This window comes from Moschus berezovskii, chromosome 4, assembly GCF_049115385.1.
Source record: "Moschus berezovskii isolate FMDL1 chromosome 4, NW_MosBer_1.0, whole genome shotgun sequence".
Lineage (NCBI taxonomy): Eukaryota > Metazoa > Chordata > Mammalia > Artiodactyla > Moschidae > Moschus > Moschus berezovskii.
In genome coordinates this window covers 28,416,876-28,436,896 of record NC_142463.1, presented here as the reverse complement: position 1 = coordinate 28,436,896, position 20,021 = coordinate 28,416,876, and the positions used below count along the sequence as shown (strand labels likewise).

Genomic DNA, 20,021 nt, shown 5'->3' with positions numbered 1-20,021 from the left:
GCAAATCAAAACCACAATGAGATACCATTTCACACCTGTCAGAATGGCTGCTATCCAAAAGTCTACATGCAATAAATGCTGGAGAGGATGTGGAGAGAAGGGAACCCTCTTACACTGTTGGTGGGAATGCAAACTAGTACAGCCACTATGGAGAACAGTGTGGAGATTCCTCAAAAAACTGGAAATAGAACTGCCATACGATCCAGCAATCGCACTCCTGGGCATACACACCGAGGAAACCAGAATTGAAAGAAACACATGTACTCCAATGTTCATTGCAGCACTGTTTATAATAGCCAGGACATGGAAGCAACCTAGATGTCCACCTGCAGACGAATGGATAAGAAAGCTTTGGTACATATACACAATGGAGTATTATTCAGCCATTAAAAAGAATGCATTTGAATCAGTTCTAATGAGGTGGATGAAACTGGAGCCTATTATACAGAGTGAAGTAAGCCAGAAAGAAAAACACCAATACAGTATACTAACGCATATATATGGAATTTAGAAAAATGCAAATGATAACCCTGTATACAAGACAGCAAAAGAGACACAGATGTATAGAATAGTCTTTGGGACTCTGTGGGAGAGGGTGAGGGTGGGATGGTTTGGGAGAATGGCATTGAAACATGTATGTGAAACGAATATGTGAAACGAATCGCCAGTTCAGGGTCGATGCATGTTACAGGATGCTCGGGGCTGGTGTGCGGGGATGACCCAGAGGGAGGATAAAGGGAGGAGGGAGGTGGGAGGGGGGTTCAGGAGGGGGAACTCATGTACACCCGGGACAAATTCATGTCAATGTATGGCAAAACCAACCAATATAATATTGTAAAATAATTTGCCTCCAATAAAAAATAAATTAAAAAAAAGAAAAACAATCTGACACTTCTTCAAACAATTAAGCATAGAATTACCATATGATGGAGCAATTCTGCTCTTGGATATATACCCCAAATAAATGAAAACATAGGTCTTCACAAAGTTTTGTACATGAACGTTCATAGCAGCGTTATTCACAATAGCTAAAAAGTGAAAGCAACCTAAATATCTATCAGCCAATGAATAAAATGTGATACATCCATATAATGGAATATTATTTAGCCACAGAAAGAATGAAGCAATGATACATGCAGCAACATGAATGAATCTTGAAAACATTGTGCCCAGCAAAAGAAGCCAGTCACAGAAGACCACATATTGGATGATTCTAGCTACATGAAATTTCCAAAATAGAGAAATCTATAGAAAGAGAAAGCAGATTCATGGTTGCCAAGGGTTATGGAAAGGATGGAATGACTGCTAATGGGTATAGGGGATGGAGTTTTCTTTTAGGGTGATGAAAATATTCTAAAATTGATTGTGGTAATAGTTGCACAACTCTGTGAATATACTTCAAAACCACTGAATTGTGTACTTCAAGTGGATTAATTTTATGGTTGTGTGAATTACATCTTAACAGAGCTGTGTAAAAAAAACAAAAGACTTTACTAAAGGCTCATGGAATACCACAGGGAAGCAGACAGAAAGAATGACATCACCCAGAAAACCTGGCCCCCTCTCAGCATTCCTCCTGCTTTGCTTTCATAGAGCAGAGGCCATCTCATCCTCCTTTGGTCAGAGCAGGTCAGCAACTTCCGAACTCCTGTAGGCCTGTCCGCAAAAGCCAGGCCCAGAGCTGTGGTTGCCCTGAAAGGTAGTGTGGCCAAGTGGTGGGAGCCTGAGCTGGGATAACTAAGTGTGACAGCATTGTCGCAGGATGGGCAGAAGTTGTGGGCATACTGTGTGGCCTAGAGCAGGGGCCCACATACCATGGGTAGCCCTCCGCCACTGCCCCTTACTGCCATGAGAGTCTCCCCCACTCCCTGGCCCGTTATGGACAAGGCAGTGCCAATGACAGCGTGCTGAAGGTCTGGCAGATACACACCTGCTCCCTGCTGCATGCACACCCTAGTTCTCCAATTAGAGGCATGCACAGACAGCGCCGTTTGTTGAAAAGGTCAAAGTCCAGTGTTGGTGTGAGCAAGGAGGTCCTCAAAACTCACCCCGAGCTCCGCCTTCAGATGCAGCATGCCAGAGACAGAAGGGACCCTTGAGACCATCTTCAGGCCCTTCCTGTTTACTTATTGACTGCACAGCACGGCATGCAGGATCTTAGTTCCTCAGCCAGGGCTTGAACCCACGCCCCCTGCAGGTGAAGCCCAGAGTTTTATGGACCACCAGGGAAGCCCTCCTTTACTTTATAGATGATTAACTGGGGTCCAGAGAGGGGAGGAGGTATAGTGGAAAAGAGGAATTCAATTTTTGTATTCGGGTCCCAGTCAGCCAGGGACTTCGAGGGCAGCCTTGGGCAAGAGTCATCTTCAAAAGGTGGCATTGTCGAGAAGGTAAAGTGAGCAGACCCAGGGTCCGGTTAAAACTCGGCAGCTGGAGGGAAGAGTTTCAGCCCCTGGTTCAACAGAAACCACCCCCGTGCAAAGAAGCAATGAGAGACAGGCCAGCAGGGAGGAGTCGGAGAAGCAGGAGGATTCTGTCCTTGAGTTTTTAAAAGTAAATATTTGTAAATGTTTTAAATGCTTGTTGCAGAAAACATGGAAAACACAATAAGCATAGATTTGTAAGAAAACCAAAGTCCTCTCTATGGCTTCCTCACAAAGAGACTCTCAAGTTGGACCTCTTAGGGCTGCTCCTGGCTCCTTAAGGGAGATGGAAATGGACTTTATGAAATGTATTTCTAACAAGAAATTACCGTCATTCTGCTCTGGTTATCCCTGGCAATCCGGCTTGGCCTGCACGAAGGGAGAAGCAGACCAATAGAATTTGCCAGACCCAGTTCACCTGGTTTGTATTCCAAAAAGTACGGTCATTCCCAAGATGATGAAACCCATTGTGTTGCAAGCGGTTAGCAAAGATGTCTAAGTGAGCCTGCGGGGTCCACGAGAGGGCTCTGCTGGTGGTGAAGTGCTGGAGGTTAGATGTGTTGATGGGGAATTGCCTGGGGCAGGGCCTGAGAAATGAGACCTTACAGAGAAAAGGACTGCCTTCTAGCAGTCTTTAAAGCCAGGCACAGTCGGTGAGGTGGAGTAGAGCTCGGGACCCGGGAGGCAAGAGCTAGTTCTCTGTGGATGCAGGAGGAGACGCAGGGGCCTCAGATGAGGCCCCAGTCTTGTCACCACCTTCAGCCCACGCTGAGCCCAGAGCTGCTGCCTTTTTTCTGGGTGTGAGAAGAGTGCCCCTGAGGCCAAAAGTCAGGGAGCAGCGGGCTGAGAGTCTGGAGTCTGGGCTGTCTGTCGTGGTGTCACCACTGACTTGCCTGGGCAGCCTTGACCCCGTCTCTGTTCCTTCCCCAGCCTCAGACTGTCCATCTATGACATGGGCAGACTTATTCTAACACCTCTTCCAATCAGACCTGTGATTTTAAAAAGAGCTTTTCTCTCTTCACCCAAGGGTGAGGGTGGGGGTGGGGGGGCCTCGGTGGCTGACCCCAGTTGAACAGATTGTTTAGTCAGCAAACATGCCCAAAACCCCTGCTATGAGTACAGTCCACTGCTGGGCCCTAGGTGAGAGACCAGCTGGTGGGACCAGCACCATCCCACATCTGACTCACATCCCCAGTGGTGGGAGAGAGGGACCAGAGGCAGAGAGTTACAGTCCTAAGTCCTAGGGGTTGTGGTGAAGGAAGGACAAGGCTGTCTAGGGGATGCCAGGGGAGCCTTGCCCTAACAGTAGGGGAATCCAGGAAGGCTCCCTGGAAGAGGTGGCGTATGACTGAAACTTGGTGTATCAGCAGGATTTTGCCAGGCACTGTGGCAGGAGAAGGGCACTCTGGGTAGAAAGCGATAGGAGCAGAGACCCATCATTGCAGGCTGTGTGGAGAATGACACCCCTTTCTGGCATTCAGTAACACTGGGGCAGCAGGCCTGTTCATACTCAGAAGTGGAATGCCCTGCCATTTCTCTGTCTGTCATATTTTTAAATTTTAAATTTTCATTGAAATATAACTCACCATGAGATTTATCCTTTTAAAGTATACAAATCAGTGTTTTGAGTATATTCACAAAGTTGTGAAACCATTTTCACTGTATTAATTCCAAAACATTTTCATCACCCCCAAAAGAAACCTTGTATCTATTAGCAGTCACTTCCATTCTCCTCTCCACCCAACCCTTGGCAACCACTGATCTACTTTCTGTCTCATGAATTTGCCTATTCTGGCACTTCATGTAAGTGGAATCATACAACATGTGGTGCTTTGTGTCTGGCTTCTTTCACTTGCCATAATGTTTTCAACTGTGTGGATCACAACAAACTGGAAAATTCCTGAAGAGATGGGAATACCAGACCATCTTACCTACTTCCCGAGAAACCTGTTTGTGGGTTAGAATTGGGCAAGAAGCAGCAGTTAGAACCGGACATGGAACAAAGGACTGGCCCCAAATTGGGAAAGGAGTACATCTAAGCTGTATATTGTCACCTTACTTATTTAACTTATATGCAGAGTACATCGTGCTAAATGCCAGGCTGGATGAATCACAAGCTGGAATCAAGATTGTTGGGAGAAATATAAACAACCTCAGATATGCAGATGATACCACTCTAATGGCAGAAATCGAAGAGGAACTAAAGAGCCTCTTGATGAGGGTGAAAGAGGAGAGAGACAAAGTTGGCTTAAAACTCAATATTCAATAAACTAAGATCATGGCACCTGGTCACATCACTTCATGGCAAATGGAAGGGGAGAAAGTGGAAACAGTGGCAGATTTTATTTTCTTGGGCTCCAAAATCACTGTGGATGGTGACTGCAGCCATGAAATTAGAAGACAGTTGCTGCTTGGAACAAAAACTATGACAAATCTAGATGGTGTATTAAAAAGCAGAGACATCACTTTGCCAACAAAAATCCTTATAGTCAAAGCTATGGTTTTTCCAGTAGTCTCACATGTACAGATGTGAGAGCTGGACCATAATGTATGGCAAAACCAATCAATATATTAATGTAAGGTAATTTGCCTCCAATAAAATAAATTTAAAATAAATAAATAAACCAAAAAAAAAAAAAAAAGCTGAGCCCTGAAGAATTGGTGCTTTTGAACTGTGGTGCTGGAAAAGACTCTTGAAAGTCCTTTGGACAGCAAGGAGATCAAATCAGTCAATCCTAAAGGAAATTAACTCTGAATATTCATTGGAAGGACTGATGCTGAAGCTCCAATACTTTGGCCACTTGATGCAAAGAGCAGACTCATTGGAAAAGACCCTGATGCTGGGAAGGATTGAGGACAGGAGGAGAAGGGGACGATAGAGGATGAGATGGTTGGATGGCATCACTGACTTAATAAATTTGAGCAAACTTTGGGAGATAGTGAAGGACAGGGAAGCCTGGTGTGCTACAGTCCATGGGGTTGCAAACTGTAGGACGTGACTGAGCAGCTGAACAACAGTTTTCAAAGTGTATCCATGTTGTAGAATGTGTTGGCATTTCATTCCTTTTTATGACTGAATAATATGCAATTATATTGATAAGTGATTTTTGCTTATTCATCACTTAATGGGCATTTGGGGTTTTTCTATTAATATATGATTTAATAGATTTTAAAAATTAAGCTTTTATTTTGAAATACTTACTGACTCACGTGTAAGAGTAAGAAATGGTAGAGCCCATGCAGTCTCCTGTCTCATTTGGCCCTTATAATATAAACCTACAATGAAGGAGTGTTAACTGTTTTCCAGAAGACAACTCTGGACCAGAGAGGCTCAGTACCACGCCTAAGGGCAGGGACCAGTCAGCAGGGCTGGGGCTTGAACCCAGTTCCGCCCACTCTAGAGCCTGCAGTTCATCCAGCTGGCTCAGAGGTGGGTCCCCAGACATTCAACCGAAGCTGCAGAGAAAGATGTTGAAGGCGCATTTGCTCCTTCTGGGCGCTCTGGGGCTGTGCCTGGGGAGTGAAATGTAACATGTGCAGGCTGTGGCTCGGACCTGCCCATATGTCCTCTGCCCTGGGAGTGGGCTTGTGTCCGCCGTTTACTTAATCCGACACTCGGTCTCCTGAGACTCCTCCTCAGATCACCACGTGATCACCACATGTGAAACAGTCTGATGATGTCACTCTGTGAGGAGGCACTCCTTGTTGCATTCCATGGGGTGGGCCTGGGTCCCCTGATGCAGACACAAATATCATGGGTCACCATCCACGAAAGTTGGTCACCAGCCATGTCATCCTTGATCCTCAGATCCCTTCAGAGGCCATCATGTTGTTCCTGTGTATTTGTGTGGAAACTGAGGTCAGAGAGAAGTCCTTCACCCGCATGTCATAGGTTGAGGGCAAGTGTCAGACCCAGACCTGACTCAGATCTTTCTGGCTCCACAATGAGGGTGGGAACATCCCCAGATCTTGTTAATGCAGAAGAGCTCACCCAAAGCCACGTGCCGAATTACGAAGGAAGTCTAATTCTTCTGCAGCCTGGATCTGTCTATAAAGTATCACACTGGTCCCTGCGACTTTTTTTAAAAAAAATTTAACAAAACAGAGTAGTCTAAAGCAAAAGTATAATGCATCAAGAGGTAGAGAGAAGAAAAAAGGGAAAGTTGCCTCTAACTATAGTACTCAGAAATAACCACTGTTTAGCACTTTAGAGTATTTCTCTGCATGTGTGATAATTATACTCTTTATGGGAATGCAGTCATCCTAGATGTGTTGTCTGGTAACCTGCTTTCTTTACCAAAGCATATTTTGGACACCTAGCCATTTGCATTTAGCTGGGTGAATGAATGAGTGAGGAAGTGGCTGGTCAGCTTTCTTGTGCCCCTGGACACGTCAGGCGTTGTGAACTCTTCCCAGACTGCTTTTCCAGAGCCGGGAGCCTCCATCTCCAGCTTGTCACTGACTGCCTGTCCTCTGTAACCTGGGACCTCAGTTTCTCTCCACAGGGGTCACGGGTGGCAACAGTTGGTTATAGGATAGAGCCTGGTGCTGACTGTCCACAGCCCTGGGACTGGGCAGCATTAGACTTCTGTCTCCATCCTTGCAATGCCAACAAAGATGCTGAAGTCCAGAGGTGATTTGTGCCAGTCACAGAGCTGGAGGGGTGTCAGGATTTGAACCTGAGCCTGGATGACTCCAGAGCGCTCTGTACCCCAGTGTCAGCATGCCCCAGGAGTCCAGATAGGTCAGAACTGGGGGCAGGGCAGCCATGCCCTCTCCGGGCTGTCGTAATATTCCCCCACCTGTAACACAGGGGCCTCTGAGGGATGGCCAGTCCTGATTTTGTGTGAGTCTCGGGTCCCCAGCGCTGTCCAGCCCAGCGACCTTGATTTTACCCCTGAGCCGAGGTAGACCCAGAAAGGAGTCTGGCCAGGACCTCCCCCAGAGCCTCTGCAGAGGAGCCACCATCAGTCCTGAGCCCTGGAGTCTGAGGGAATTCCAGGCTGAAGGAACAGCATCTGCGAGAGCACAGAGGTAGAAAGTTCCAAGAGCCCAAGTCATCAGTGTAAGTGGAGAGGAGAGAGGGAGAAAGGAGCCTGGAGAGTTTGGAAGCCAGCCACAGCTAGATTCAGGTGATGGGAGGCTGGAAACGCCAGGCTGAGGGCCTTGGGTATCCTGCAGGCAGTAGGGAGCCATCGATGGGTTTTGAGCAATGTCGGGGCAGATTGCAATTTAGAAAACTCTTGGGCTGCAAGGCAGATGATGGATTTGGGGGGCAGTGGCCAGCATAGAGATAGGCCAGTCAATGAGGAGAGTGGCAGGACTGGCCTATAACTGGCACTGCCACGGAGAGCGAGCAGTTAGAAGACCTCACCTGGGCCTCACCCAGGCTCCCAGCTTGTTTCCTCTAGGACAGAGCTGCAGACTCAGCCGTCCGTCCTCAGCCTCCGCTGGCAGGGGCCCCAGCTGGGCCCAAGTACAAGGCAGAGATTTTTTTCCTGTAAATTGTTGGTGCCCAAGTCATAGCTGAGTGGCTCAGCACAATGGCATCCTTCTCTTTTTGTCCTCCTTAATTTTAGAAGCCAAAGCTAAATGTTTTAATTTTATATTATTCCTGACATAATGCTAATGAGTTCCAGGTGTCCCTGAGTTGTTCTGCGCAGCCAGGCATCTGGGTGGGGCCCTGCTCCCCAGGATGCCCCTCTGCCACCCCCTCAGTTCTTAGCGAAGTGCCTTGCAGCGTGTTCCTCCTTAAGGACCCCTTCCTGCTTTATCATATGGTTGTAATTTTTTTCAGTTTACTGGGTTGTTCTTCCCTGTGGTGACCACAGGGTGATTCTCTCCTTGCTCAAGGGATGGAGGAGTCCCATGAGAATGGGGCAGCCTGTCTGGCTCAGCAGAAGACACGCTTCCCTTTCAGACCCTGGGGCACCCCACATGCAAGTGAGGGGCAAGATGGCTCCCCCAGACTCTTCCAGCACTTTCCAACCTGTGTTGGACTGAACATCAGGAGATTTGGGGTTTTAGGGGAAATAAACATGCTGGGGGGATATCAAAGACAGTGTGATGGCTATTATGGCTAGTATCATTATTTTCTGGTGACATGAAACATCTGATTCTTTGTTTCTAGTCATTTCTTTTCCATGGCCCAGTGTTTCCCAAATCTGCAGACCAGTCTGCTTTTTGTTGACATCCATGTGAGGCTCCTCTCTCTGTGGAATTTTCCGGGCAAGCATACTGGAATGGGTTGGCATTTCCTACTCCAGGGGGTCTTCCTGACCCAGGGATCGAACCTGCGTTTCCTGTGTCTCCTGCATTGCAGGCAGATTCTTTACCCACTGAGCCATTGGGGAAGCCCCTGACGGGGTGGACAATGCTCTCTATTTATGTCAGATCTGAACCTGGAGTCTAAAAACTTGAATGTGAGAGATAAAAATGTAAGTTGAAAATTTTCCTTGAATTCCCTTGTCTCTGAGCCCCCATATGCTGGGTAGTTCACACATCTCAGGCAGGTCACAAACCACTGCCCCAATTCTGGGGGCGAAGGGGTCTTGCACTGAACCAAGGGGTCGTCAGAGTCATTTCTCATCCTGGCACTTTCTGAGGCATTCAGCTTCCTGCCCCATCTTTGGCCAGAGCCCACCCATCTCCTGTCCACTTGAAAGGCTCCCTCAGGTCCACCTGGGACTCAACATCTGGGGTGGAACCTCGTAAGATATACAGAGTCTTGCCCATGGGGAACCTCAGCCCTGCCTGGGAGGCGCCCTGCTTCAGGGTTTACCACAAGCCTAGTTTTCTTTCCCACAAGCCTGACCCCAGGGTGAAAGGGCAGAGCTCTGAGCCCCCTACTTTGAGGGAACCTTGCCATCTCCCTGGGTCTTGCTTTCTCCCAGGGACCCTTTCCCAGCTGGACATCTTCATGGGTGAGAACACAGAATGCTTTGCTCTTCCTCTCAGCTAGACCTCTCCTGGACTCCACTGACTCAGGGGGCTCCCCACCCTGCCCCACACTTCCCTGCAGGCTCATTTGTTTATCGCTTGCTTCTTTCATTCATTAACGGATATTCACACAAGCCCCCTGTGCGCCAGGCCCTGTGCTGGGCACTCTTAGATAGATTTATGGCAGAAAATAATTTGAAAATATTCACTGCATGTTTTATCTCTGTCTCCAGAGTTCTTTCCATTGGGCCCTGAGGCCTGAGATCGTGAAACCCATAAGCCAGGAGCTCACTCCTGTCTGCTCCACTGTCTGCTAAGTTATCTCCTCCCAGAGGCACGTGGCAGGAGGTAGACTGATCTTATGGCTCCCAGGACTCCTGGCGCAGGGGACTCTGTGGCTGAACCTGCTGGCACCTGCTCACAGCTGGAGGTCTCCTGTACTGTGGTTCAGTTGGGAGTTGGGAGGCATGGGCAGTGGCTTCCAACGACCAAGAAGCCCCAGAGTGAGCCTGTGAGGCCTGGTCCTGCCTCTGGTGGGGTGATTGTGATGTAGTGGGGCCAGGAAACAGAGATGTTCTGAGACTGAGGTGCCTGGTCACCAGAAGGGTTTGCCGTTTCTCTTCCCAGCCTCTCATCCCTCCCATAGGTTGGATTTCATTTGTTTTTATTGTTGTAGTTTGTGTAATTTGTTCCTAATGGCAACTGAGCTTCCTTCACCAGCTTGAGTGTGAGAGCTTGGCTGTCTCCTTTGCTTCCATCCACCTTTATTAGGGAGTCCAGGCGCTGGGTTCCGTCAGTGGCAGGCGCATGTGGACCTTGTGGCCTCACTCTGTGTGGCCCTAAGTTGCCAGCCCAGGGCCAGCCAGTAGATCTGCGGTGGGTGGGAAAATGGTCCCACTGGGCCCCAGTGTCAGGTCCAACCCAATTTAGATCCTGAGGATGTCCCTGAAGGTGACTTGGGAACCACGTTGCACTTCCTGGTGAACACGCAGTCGCTTGGCTCTGTTCCTGAGCACCTGGGATGGGTCTCTCACCTCCTCTCCCATAGGGCACCCGCTGACTGAGCACAGCCCTCTGTGGTCCCCCTACCCCCACCCCCACCATGAGCGGAGCTACACAGCAGTGGTCTGGCCCAGCCCTCCCCCTTTCAAGGGGCCCGGAGCCTCACGGGATGTTCCTGGTGGGAATTGAGCCCCAGTTGCACGTGGGGCAGATTGCTTTCACCCACTTGTGACCTCAGACGAGAACTTTGCATCTATACACTTGTTATGCTTCCCGTTGACCCGACATGAGGTTTTCTTTCAGGTGATGGGTGAATGTCTTGAATCTTCTTTCTCTCCAGGCAGCCCCGGGATGCTGAGGGTTGTACAAGTCTTAATTTCTGCAGCCCCAGCTTTGCACTCCCAATCCTGGGTAGGCGGCCCCAGAAAAGGCAGGTGACTGGCTGAAGGTCACACAGTAACCTGCGAGAGAGCCAGGGCTGGTGTCAGATCTTCAGACTCTAACATTGTTCACATCATGGACCCATGCCCTGCTGTTTCTTGGAATTCGGGAAAGGAGCTGAAAGAGGAATTAACATCTCCTGAGCACCTGTCCTGTGCCCAGGACCAAGGCCACACCCTGATGTCTACAGTAGGCTCCTGAGACCAGGAGTGCCACCCCCTTTGCAGGGAGCACACTGAGGTTCTCAGGGGCCAGGGGGAGGAGGAAGTGGACGTGAGCCCCTGCCTGTGGGCGCAGGCTTATTTGGGGGAGGATTGAGGCTGGAGAGAACCTTTTCATTCATTGCATCTCGGTCCCTCCCCCTCCTCCTGGGGCAGCACTCACCTCCCTCTCCCCCAGCTCTTAGGGTCAGACATTGATCCCTCTGGCGACGTGTTTCCTCAGCAAATGTTCCAGATGCTTCAGCTGTGGAGGTGGGATGGGCCGCTGTGTAGCTTTCCCGCCTGCCTGCCTCCCTTATGGGAAGTGAGCTCCTAAAGGCCAGGCAACACCCGGCAAGGCCCAAGGTGTGTACGGCGTCCACACAGAGGGCAAGCGGTGAGAGACAGGCAGTCTGGGCATCGGTGCACCAGGGTGGTGTCCAGATGCTCAGAGAAGGGCAAAAAGAGTTTACGGATGACCTGGCACAGTAGGAGGGGAGGGCTGGGGCTTGAGACCAGCCCAGAAGGGCAAGGAGGACTGGACAGGCAGAGGACACTGCAGGGGCAGAAGTCTACCCCTGGAGTTTGGGAAGGGGGCGAGGTCAGCGGGGCCAAAGGGTGGCCTGTGGCCTGTCTTGGCGTTCTCTCCGGCTCCATGTTCCCTCCCCAAAGCCAAGCCGATGCAGCAGCCATGGGGACGTCAGGAGATACAGGGGGCTCAGCCGGGTCTTCTCTCCCCTGCCCCCGCCCCATCTCCTGGGTGGCCTGGAACCAAGGAGAAGCAGGTGGGCGCGTGGCTGTCCGTGGGTCTGGCTGTGTTAGGTGCCGCGGTGTTGGTGTAGGGACATGTCTTTATCCACTGGTCTCTTGGAGGGTCTTTGCTGGGGATTGTCTCTCCCTGTGTATACACAGACCTCCATGAGGCCGTCTGTGTTCTGTGTCTGATACGTGAGCCAGTTTCTGCCTGTGCTGCACGTGGGGCTGTGCGGCAGTGTATCTAGAGTCTGAGGAGTTTATACATTTTTGCCTGTCTTGGGGTCTGGGGCTTGGGTGTCGTGGGGTCTGGGGCTTGGGTGTCCTTGGGTATATGTGTGAGTGTGTGTGTGTGTGTGTGTGTGTGTGTGGCATGAATCATGGTATGTGTGTGTGTGTGTGTGTGTGAGTGCTGTGTGTTGGTGTCCTGGGCTTCTATGTCTTTGACATGTGGCCTGGCTAATAGGAGAGGTGTCAGAGTGTGTGTGTCTGCATTTCCGGGTCTGTGGCTGGTGACTTGGTGTGTGTGTCAGCTCTTCTGTGCAGTCTGCCTTCTGCTGGTCCTGGCCCCCAGCTGAGCCTCTTTCCACACCTTAAGCCGTGTGCCACCGTTCAGCACAGGGAGCCCCCTGGATTCCACCTGTCTGCTTGGTGAACAGACTCAACCTCCCCATGTAGCTCCTGCTCTGGGGGACTCCACACACCCTGGAAAGGTGGCCTAGCCCTCTTGGCCCTCTCTGGCTGGGAACAGAAGCCCATTTCTTGCCCAGACTGGGACTTTTTGCAGGAGAAGAGCCCAGCCCAGAGCCTCCAGTGCAGACCTGGTGAGGAAGCTGGGAACCTCTAGCCCCGCTCCCCTCGCTTGGGAAATCTCTGGGAAGGAGACCTGTAGCCTTCTAGCCCAGTCTCCCTCTGTTTTGTGTGCTCCCACCCCTCCCTTGATCTGCCAGCCTTTCTGGATGATTGTGAAGGCCTCGAGCTGAGAAAGTCTCTCCTCAGATCTCATGGAGCCCCTTAGTCCTGGCTACCCAGAACAGAGGAGCTGCAGAGGCAAACCCAGGCCCCATCCCTCATGAATGCAGGGTCTCTCTCATATAAACTCCCTGGGCCTCCATTTCTGTCTCTGTAACAACGGAACTTGTGCTGGCCTAAAGGGACTAAGGAGATATGTTAAGGGAGAGTTTGGTCCAGCCCAGTACCTAGTAAGTGTGATAGCTGCTGTTACTGTCAGAGTCTCCCTCCTGCTCCCATCTGCCCATTCATTCATTCACTCAGAGGACTGGGTGCCCGAGGATGGACCAGACCCTCACAGCTCTCACAGGACACAGTTCAGGCCGGTGCCCTCTGTCCTCACCTCCCAGGACTCTCCACCTCTGTCCCTCCGCTTCTTGCTTCCACCTATCCCTGAGGACCCATTAAGCTTGAGACTCTGAGAAGACCTCATGGAAAACCCACGGGGTTCAGAGGACAGTAACTCCCGGGATGTGGGGTAAGCAGTGGATCCCAGCTCCCGGCTGGCTGGCCTTTCAAGCTGGCCAAACGCAGAATTATTTGATGTCTTGGAGAAGGGTCTGGCACCATGCAGTTCTCCTATCCAAGTCATTGTTGAAAGTAGGTTAAAAGTTTGTACAAAAGTGGGAAGTTGATCCCCGGATGGCCTGCCAGACTGCTGTAACCCAATATATTTTACCCTTAAACCAGAAATGTGTTTGTTTAGAAGCAAGTCACTGGCAAAGGCCAAAACTGGAGGCATTTTCTCCTCTGCCCCGCCCGGGTGCCCTGTTCCCCCAAGCCTCCTTGCCCTTTGTGTCCAGATCCTCAGCCAGAGCCTGAGAAGGGGCCTCCCTCCTCCTGCGCCCATGGCAGCTGCAGGGAAGAAACTTGACAATCCTTGGGGACCCACTGTGTCTCCACTCCTGTGCTAAGTATGCCCTGTTATTTACTTCTAGCAGCCGTTTGCTGTGGCCCCATTTTAGAGAGGATAAAAGTGAGGGCAGAGATGGGACGTGACTTGCCCAAGCTCATGGTGGTCAGTGGCGGGGGCCCCAGTACAGACTTCTGTCTGAACGACCTCACAGCCTTCGGCTTGTGGGACAATGTCCCACACCTCACATGTAAGACGGGGCCCTTGATCCTCCCCCAGGGCCCAGAGGGAGAGAACAGGCTTGCCCAGCACCAACTGGCTCTGTCCTGGAGCTGCCCTGAATGACCTTGCTCAGCCCTTTCACAGACGCAGGAAAGGCTCAGAGAGGGCTGCCCGAAGAGGAGGGTGAGCCCAGCCGCGCAGATTCTGCCGTCGGACCCAGCGCCCTCCCCCTCCCCTGGCCAGAGCTTGGAGGGTCCCTGGGCTTGGCCTGGAAGGGAAGCTGGTGCCCCTCCCCAGCTCTCGGGACGGCTCCGTTTGGTCTTTCATCTTCCACCCTGGGTTCTGTGAGCTGCATGCAGCAGTAATGGATTGCAGTGGACTTTTTTCAATTAGGTTCTGATTTTCCCCTGCCTGTTACTATAAAACTCCAGATGGTCTAGGGCTTCACGGTTCCTGGGGTATTTTCCCCGTTATTTGAATCTGCTTTTGTAACACGCCCCACATGTGGGAACTGGGCCTTTCAAGGCTCTGTGCCTCGGATGGGCTTGCTCTTCTCTGCTGTGCCCCTCTTTCCTTGGTGTGTGGTGGCTTCTCCTTTCAGAGGCGCTGGGAGGAAGGAGGGCATCCCCATCTCCCAGCATCAGCTCTGCATCCAGGGCTGGGCCTGGTCTTGCCCGGATGTGAGCCCAGTTGGAAATCATGGTCATAGTTCCAGAGAACCAGCCTGACTTTGGAGCTTTATGTAGGGCTCCCTGAGGCAGTGACCAGAGCAGTCAGGGACACATACAGGCAGACTAGCACATCTGCCAGACCTGGGAGCCAGTTCAGGTCTGCCACTTACTGGCTGTGTGACATCTCTGAGCCTCAGTTTCCGCATCTGCAGAGTGGGGCTAGGAAGGAACCTCACCGGAAGAGTGCGTTGTCATGATTAAATGAAATGTCACACAAATGACATCCAGCTCCTGGCTCCTGCCAGGTGACTGAGAGGGTATCAACCAGTCTCTTAATATGACTCTGAATTCACCCCAGTTTCATCTTAGTAGATATTTAAATGTTTATGCATTCTAAGTAACTAGAAAAACTTAATACTCATTCTTACATTTTTCTAGACTGTTAGATGTCTTTTTTCCTTCTCTCCCCTCTGTATACCCCTTTACCCACAGTAGCCACCCTCTCTGTTGCCCATGGCATATGAGCCTTTGCTTCTGGCCAGCTAAATCTGTTATGTTTGGTTATTTCAAGTTCATTCTAAATAAGAGGTGCTTGGGTAATTCTCTGGGTGCCCATGGTTGGCATCAGGGCCATGGTCACAGGACACTGCATGTGCCCTGGGTTCACAGAGAGCACCCACCTGCCATATGCCCAGGTGTGCTCAAGTTATGCCCTATTTACAGATGAGGAATCTGAGCTCTAGCAAGTGAAATGAACTTACCCAAGGTCATCCAGTTGGGAAGTGTGGATTTGCACCCAGGCCACTTTGATGCTTGATGCTGAAATACAGTGATGTAAGCATGGAGGGGCAGATACCACCAAACTGTCACTAGGGGCCAGGTCACACCATCCAGAATGCTGGGGCGAGCATTTGTACTTGCTGACACATGGGAGAGCCATGCAGGGTGTAACTGTGGGTGAGGGGGCACTCAGATACCCCTGTAGGCTTAAGTCTTTGCGATACGGTGTTAGGGGAAGGATGTCAGGAAGGCCCCACCCCAAGTGTGTTCCCCTTGGAGTGCACACCCCATGGAAACATCATTATACCCTTGGGTCACCATAGCATCATCTCAGGGCCATCCTCTTAAGGGAAACTGAGACCCAAAGCCTGGGATGTGCCCATTGGCTCCATCTGTGCTCCAGCAAGACTCATTTTTCCATTCTTGCAGCATCTGTACCCCCACAACACAACAGTGATGGGGTACCTCTCCCTGCTGCCCTCCCAGCTCCTACACAGTTGGTCAATGCATGGGGCCCCTTCAAGCCATTCCCCCACAAAAGGCTGCTTCACTCCCTTTGGAGGTTACGCAAAGGGTACTCCATGGGCTTGGTGTGAAAAGAGTTTTAGGGCCACACCAGTCAATGACAAACACATCAACCAAGGGTTCTTTACTGCTGGAGTCAGCAGAACCTGACCTACACAGGTGTCCCCTAAGGGCAAGTCAGGAGCATTTATGTCCCATGTGACACGCACATATGCGCATTGCCCCGCCATCACAACTACTTGTGGGGGCTCCTCACATCCCCACTTTGCAGAGAAAGAAACTGAGCCACAGAGAGGACATTGATTTGCCAGGATCACAGAGCTGCCTGCTTTCCAGGCTCCAACACACCCACAGTGGAGGGCCTCAAATGCCAGTCTAAGGGGGCTGACTGGATGTCAGGAGGCACAGCAGGCCACGGAGGGTGCTGAGCAGGGGTGACCTGGTTAGATTTACAATTCAGAAAGAGACTCATAAAGCATTAGAGTCAGAGGGGTCTTGGGGGGTCTTTGGTGAAGCTGCCAGCTATAAGGCAGCAGAGAGGGGCTCATGAGAAACTCAGATGCCCCAGCTCTAGGATTCCAGACCAGGCCCTTCCACCTTTGTGAGTCCTGTTGGCTCCTGGCTCCCCAAGGTACAATGGGGCCTTGGAGGTGGAGCCCAGACAGCCCTGGGATAACTCCTCATCACAGGAGGTGCTGGGGCACCTGCTCCTCCAGACAGTTCCCTGGTTGCCAACCTGCTCCAGACCCCAGGCCCAGGCTGACACCCCTTAAATGCCCAAGCCAAGGGCTGGAGAGCACAGGGCGTGTTGAGAAAGTTAAGTCTGGAAATCAGGCTGTGGGAGGAAAGTAAGGGGTTAAGGCATAAGAATTAGAAACAGGACACTGGGGAGACTTGGGAGCCCCCCATGCCCAGTGGGACGTCACACACACTCAGACACACACACCCTTCCAACTGGGCAGAGGGGCAGCAAGCCCAGGAACTGCTACCCCGGGCAGAATGCCGCTCCACTACTTACCTGCTCTGTGATCCCAAATGATGGCCACCATGACGATATTGAGCAAGAACCTGGCACCAAGATAAGCACTTAGTGTGCGGTTCTCACAGCCTCCGAGTCTGGTAGAACTCACCCAATTTTATCAATGAGGAAACTGAAACTCAGACAACTGAAGGCACGCGTCTCGGATCATTCACAAGTGGGGCAGTCAAGAAACAAGCCCTGGTTGTCCCACATCAGGATTCATGTCTGGAACTACTCTGCTGGTTTCCCCAGAGCTTCAGATCCTGACAGTGGGAGAGGAATACTTACCCCAAGGGCTGTGGAGAGGATGCAAGATCACGCTGGGGACAGTGCCAGGCCTAGCAGAGGGAGCGCCCAGGTGCTGAACCGGCCTGCATTCCCCTCCTCTTCTCTCTGCCTCTGTTAGCCCATCTCTAGGGTTGTTAAAGGGTGAGGCTACAGGGACCTCGGCAGGCAGCTGCAAGCAGAGCCCATATACCCTCATACCTGGGATGCTGGCCCTGATATGGGTGTTGCTCTGCCAGGGGTACCTGCATCCTTGTCCCAGACCTGTCCTGCCCAGGCTGCTGCTTCTGCACCTGCTGCTACCTCTGATCCTACCTTGAGGGATGGGACCCCCATCGTGGTGCCTCGGCCAGATGCTTGTTATATCCCCAAGCCTGGGACTCAGTTCTGAGAAGTTCCAGTGGGATGGGGGCGGGCAGGATGAGCCAGGCCAGCATACACAGGCAAGGCATGGGCACAACACACATGCGCAGATGTGGGATACCTGGATGAGCATGAGGGAGGTGCATGCACCTGTAGGCCCCAGAACCGTATTCTTCACACCACTAGATCATGTTTCTAACCCTGCCTTGGCCCCATGAGTGAGATGCCAGCCCTGCCCATGAGGAACTCCCAAACCCTCAGCCTGGAGGCCTGGAGAGAGGATAAAGGATGTGCAGAGAAAACCAGCACAGCTCAGGCTGTGACCGAGGAGGAGCGGGGGGTGGAGGACGGCTTCTCCTCGGAGGCAGTGCTCGGGCACCTCGAGTAGCTGTCTGAGTGAGTGAAGAGAGGAAAGGCGTTCCATTCCCAGGGACCAGCTCCAGCAGGCCTGGGGGCATTCAAGTTCCCAACCCCTTCGGGGTCTGATCGCTCCCGTGTGCGGCTGCAGCCTAACATGTGGGGTGTATGCAGATGGCAGAGGTGCCTGACCGTGTAGGAAGACCTCGAACCCCAAGCTGAAGATTCTGAAAAATGTCTGAATTAAATTGTCAGTGAGTTGGAAGGGCAGGTGTCGCAGGAGGAGGGCAGCCCCAGCAAAGGCGTGGGGGTGGGGGTAGCTGTGCTGAGACGGACAACTGGCTAGACGGGCGCACAGGCCCCGGAGGGGCGATGATTACGGGTCTCCAGAGTCAGGCGGACCCTCCCAAAGTCAGGAACAGCACACGGCATGTGAGGAGTGTACTGCCCCCCACCTCAGACATCCAGCCTCCCGGCAAGGACCAGAGAGGAACAAAGGGACCGGCGGGGGGCCGAGAAGCAGCCTGCCCTTCCGGCCGCTGCTCCACCTCACTACGGGTGAACCTGGCCCAGGCCTCGCAGGAGAGCAGGGGGTGGGGGTGTGGCTTGTGGCCTATTTACTCCCCAAACAGGATTTCCTTCTGGTTTTGATGCATGGAAAAGGCATAACATCTGGAAATAGGAAGCGGAACAGCTTCTAAAACCCAGCTGCGGGCGCCTTGCCTTGGACCAGCCCCAAGCAGAGCACAGCCCGCAGTTGTGGCCGGGCCTTCAAGGGAGAGGCGCCGGGAGTGCCCGCCCCAGACCAGCGCTTGTCTCTGTGTCCTTTTCCTCACGTCTGTCCTGGCCTAGAGGATGGAACCGGTGGCTCGAGAGAGGGAGCCTGGCCTCCTCTGATTTCTTCTTCTTTAGAGTCACCTGCCCCTGCCCCTTGCCCCTGGGAAGACAGCGAGCACAGAGGAGCCACCTGGGCTTTGGCACCAGATGTGGCCTGCATCCTATCCCAACCCTGTGACCACCCTAGGAAGCCCCTGTCTCTGAAGTGGGGATGTTGGGGCTGCAAATTTTTTGACTGTCGTCTGTTAAACCTCCAGCATCACGCCTGGACGGAGGGAGCAGATGCAGGCCAGGGTACCTCCTCCTCCCGCCCATGGCAAGCCCCTTGGGAATGGAAGGCGGACAGCGAGGAGAAGCAGGAAAGGGCAGCCAGTCACACGGGGACCAGGGAATGCTCCTCGGGGCTGTGTGTGAAGGATCTTGCAGGCTGGTGGGGGTTGGACAGACTGTTACGAGAGAGATAGGACATTCCTTGCCAAGTGTCTTGCAGGAACAAAGAGTTGGCATTACCTGGCAGACCCCTGCTGCTGTGAGCCTTGGGTGGGGAGTCAAGAGGGGCCGGAGGTGTGGAGGGCTGGGTGTTTGAATGCCAGGCCCACGGGGATTTAGGTGAGAGCAGCAGGATCTCTTTCATACACCAGAGCCTCCTGGGGTAGCTGTGTGGAGGGTCGGGAGGAAGGAGTTTGAAGTTAGAGGACTCTGGGGGGAGAGATGGGAGCTGGACAGAAGCTGCTGGAATCGGCACTGTTTGCGTTCCTCTGTGTCCACCCTCACCCCCATCAGGGACATCACATGTCTGTGCTGTACCCACTGCATGCTCACTGCCTGGCGGGGGCCTGGTGCATACTTGGGGCATTGAACAGATTAACTGCCAGATGATAAATCGAAGACTCTGAGTTTACAAGTGTGGTCGTTGTTCTGACAGCAATCAGCATGATGCCGTGTTCCAGGGGAGCAAAGCCCTTTGACGATCAGTGTCCCACCCCTTGGGGCCTTCATATCAGCCCTGGATGGTGCCCACACAGCTTTAAGTTTGTAGGCAAGGAAATAAGGCACAGGCACATCAAGGGCACTGCTCAGAGCCTCACTGGGAGAGGACCTGACTAAAATCCAGGCCTTGGGTTCCAAATCTAGGGCTGTCTGCACCGGACATGTGCCTGCCTCCTGTCCATTCAGGGCTGCGCTACCATTAGAGTGGCATGTCACTTTCAGATGCCATTGGAGGGCAGATCCGTCCAGAGACAGAAAGACCAGTTTTTTCTCAAGTCCTAGTGGCCATTTTTAAATCAGGGATGGATTTTTTTCTGGACCCACCAGACCTTCCTAGATAAGAGTCTA

At 52.0% G+C, this 20,021-nt stretch overlaps 1 protein-coding gene across 1 annotated transcript in view; it reads left to right on the top strand.

The window, feature by feature from the left end:
- The window catches only part of GLIS1 (GLIS family zinc finger 1), a 249,206-nt gene that overhangs the window by 207,123 nt on the left and 22,062 nt on the right, over window positions 1-20,021 (top strand). The window lies entirely within an intron of this gene.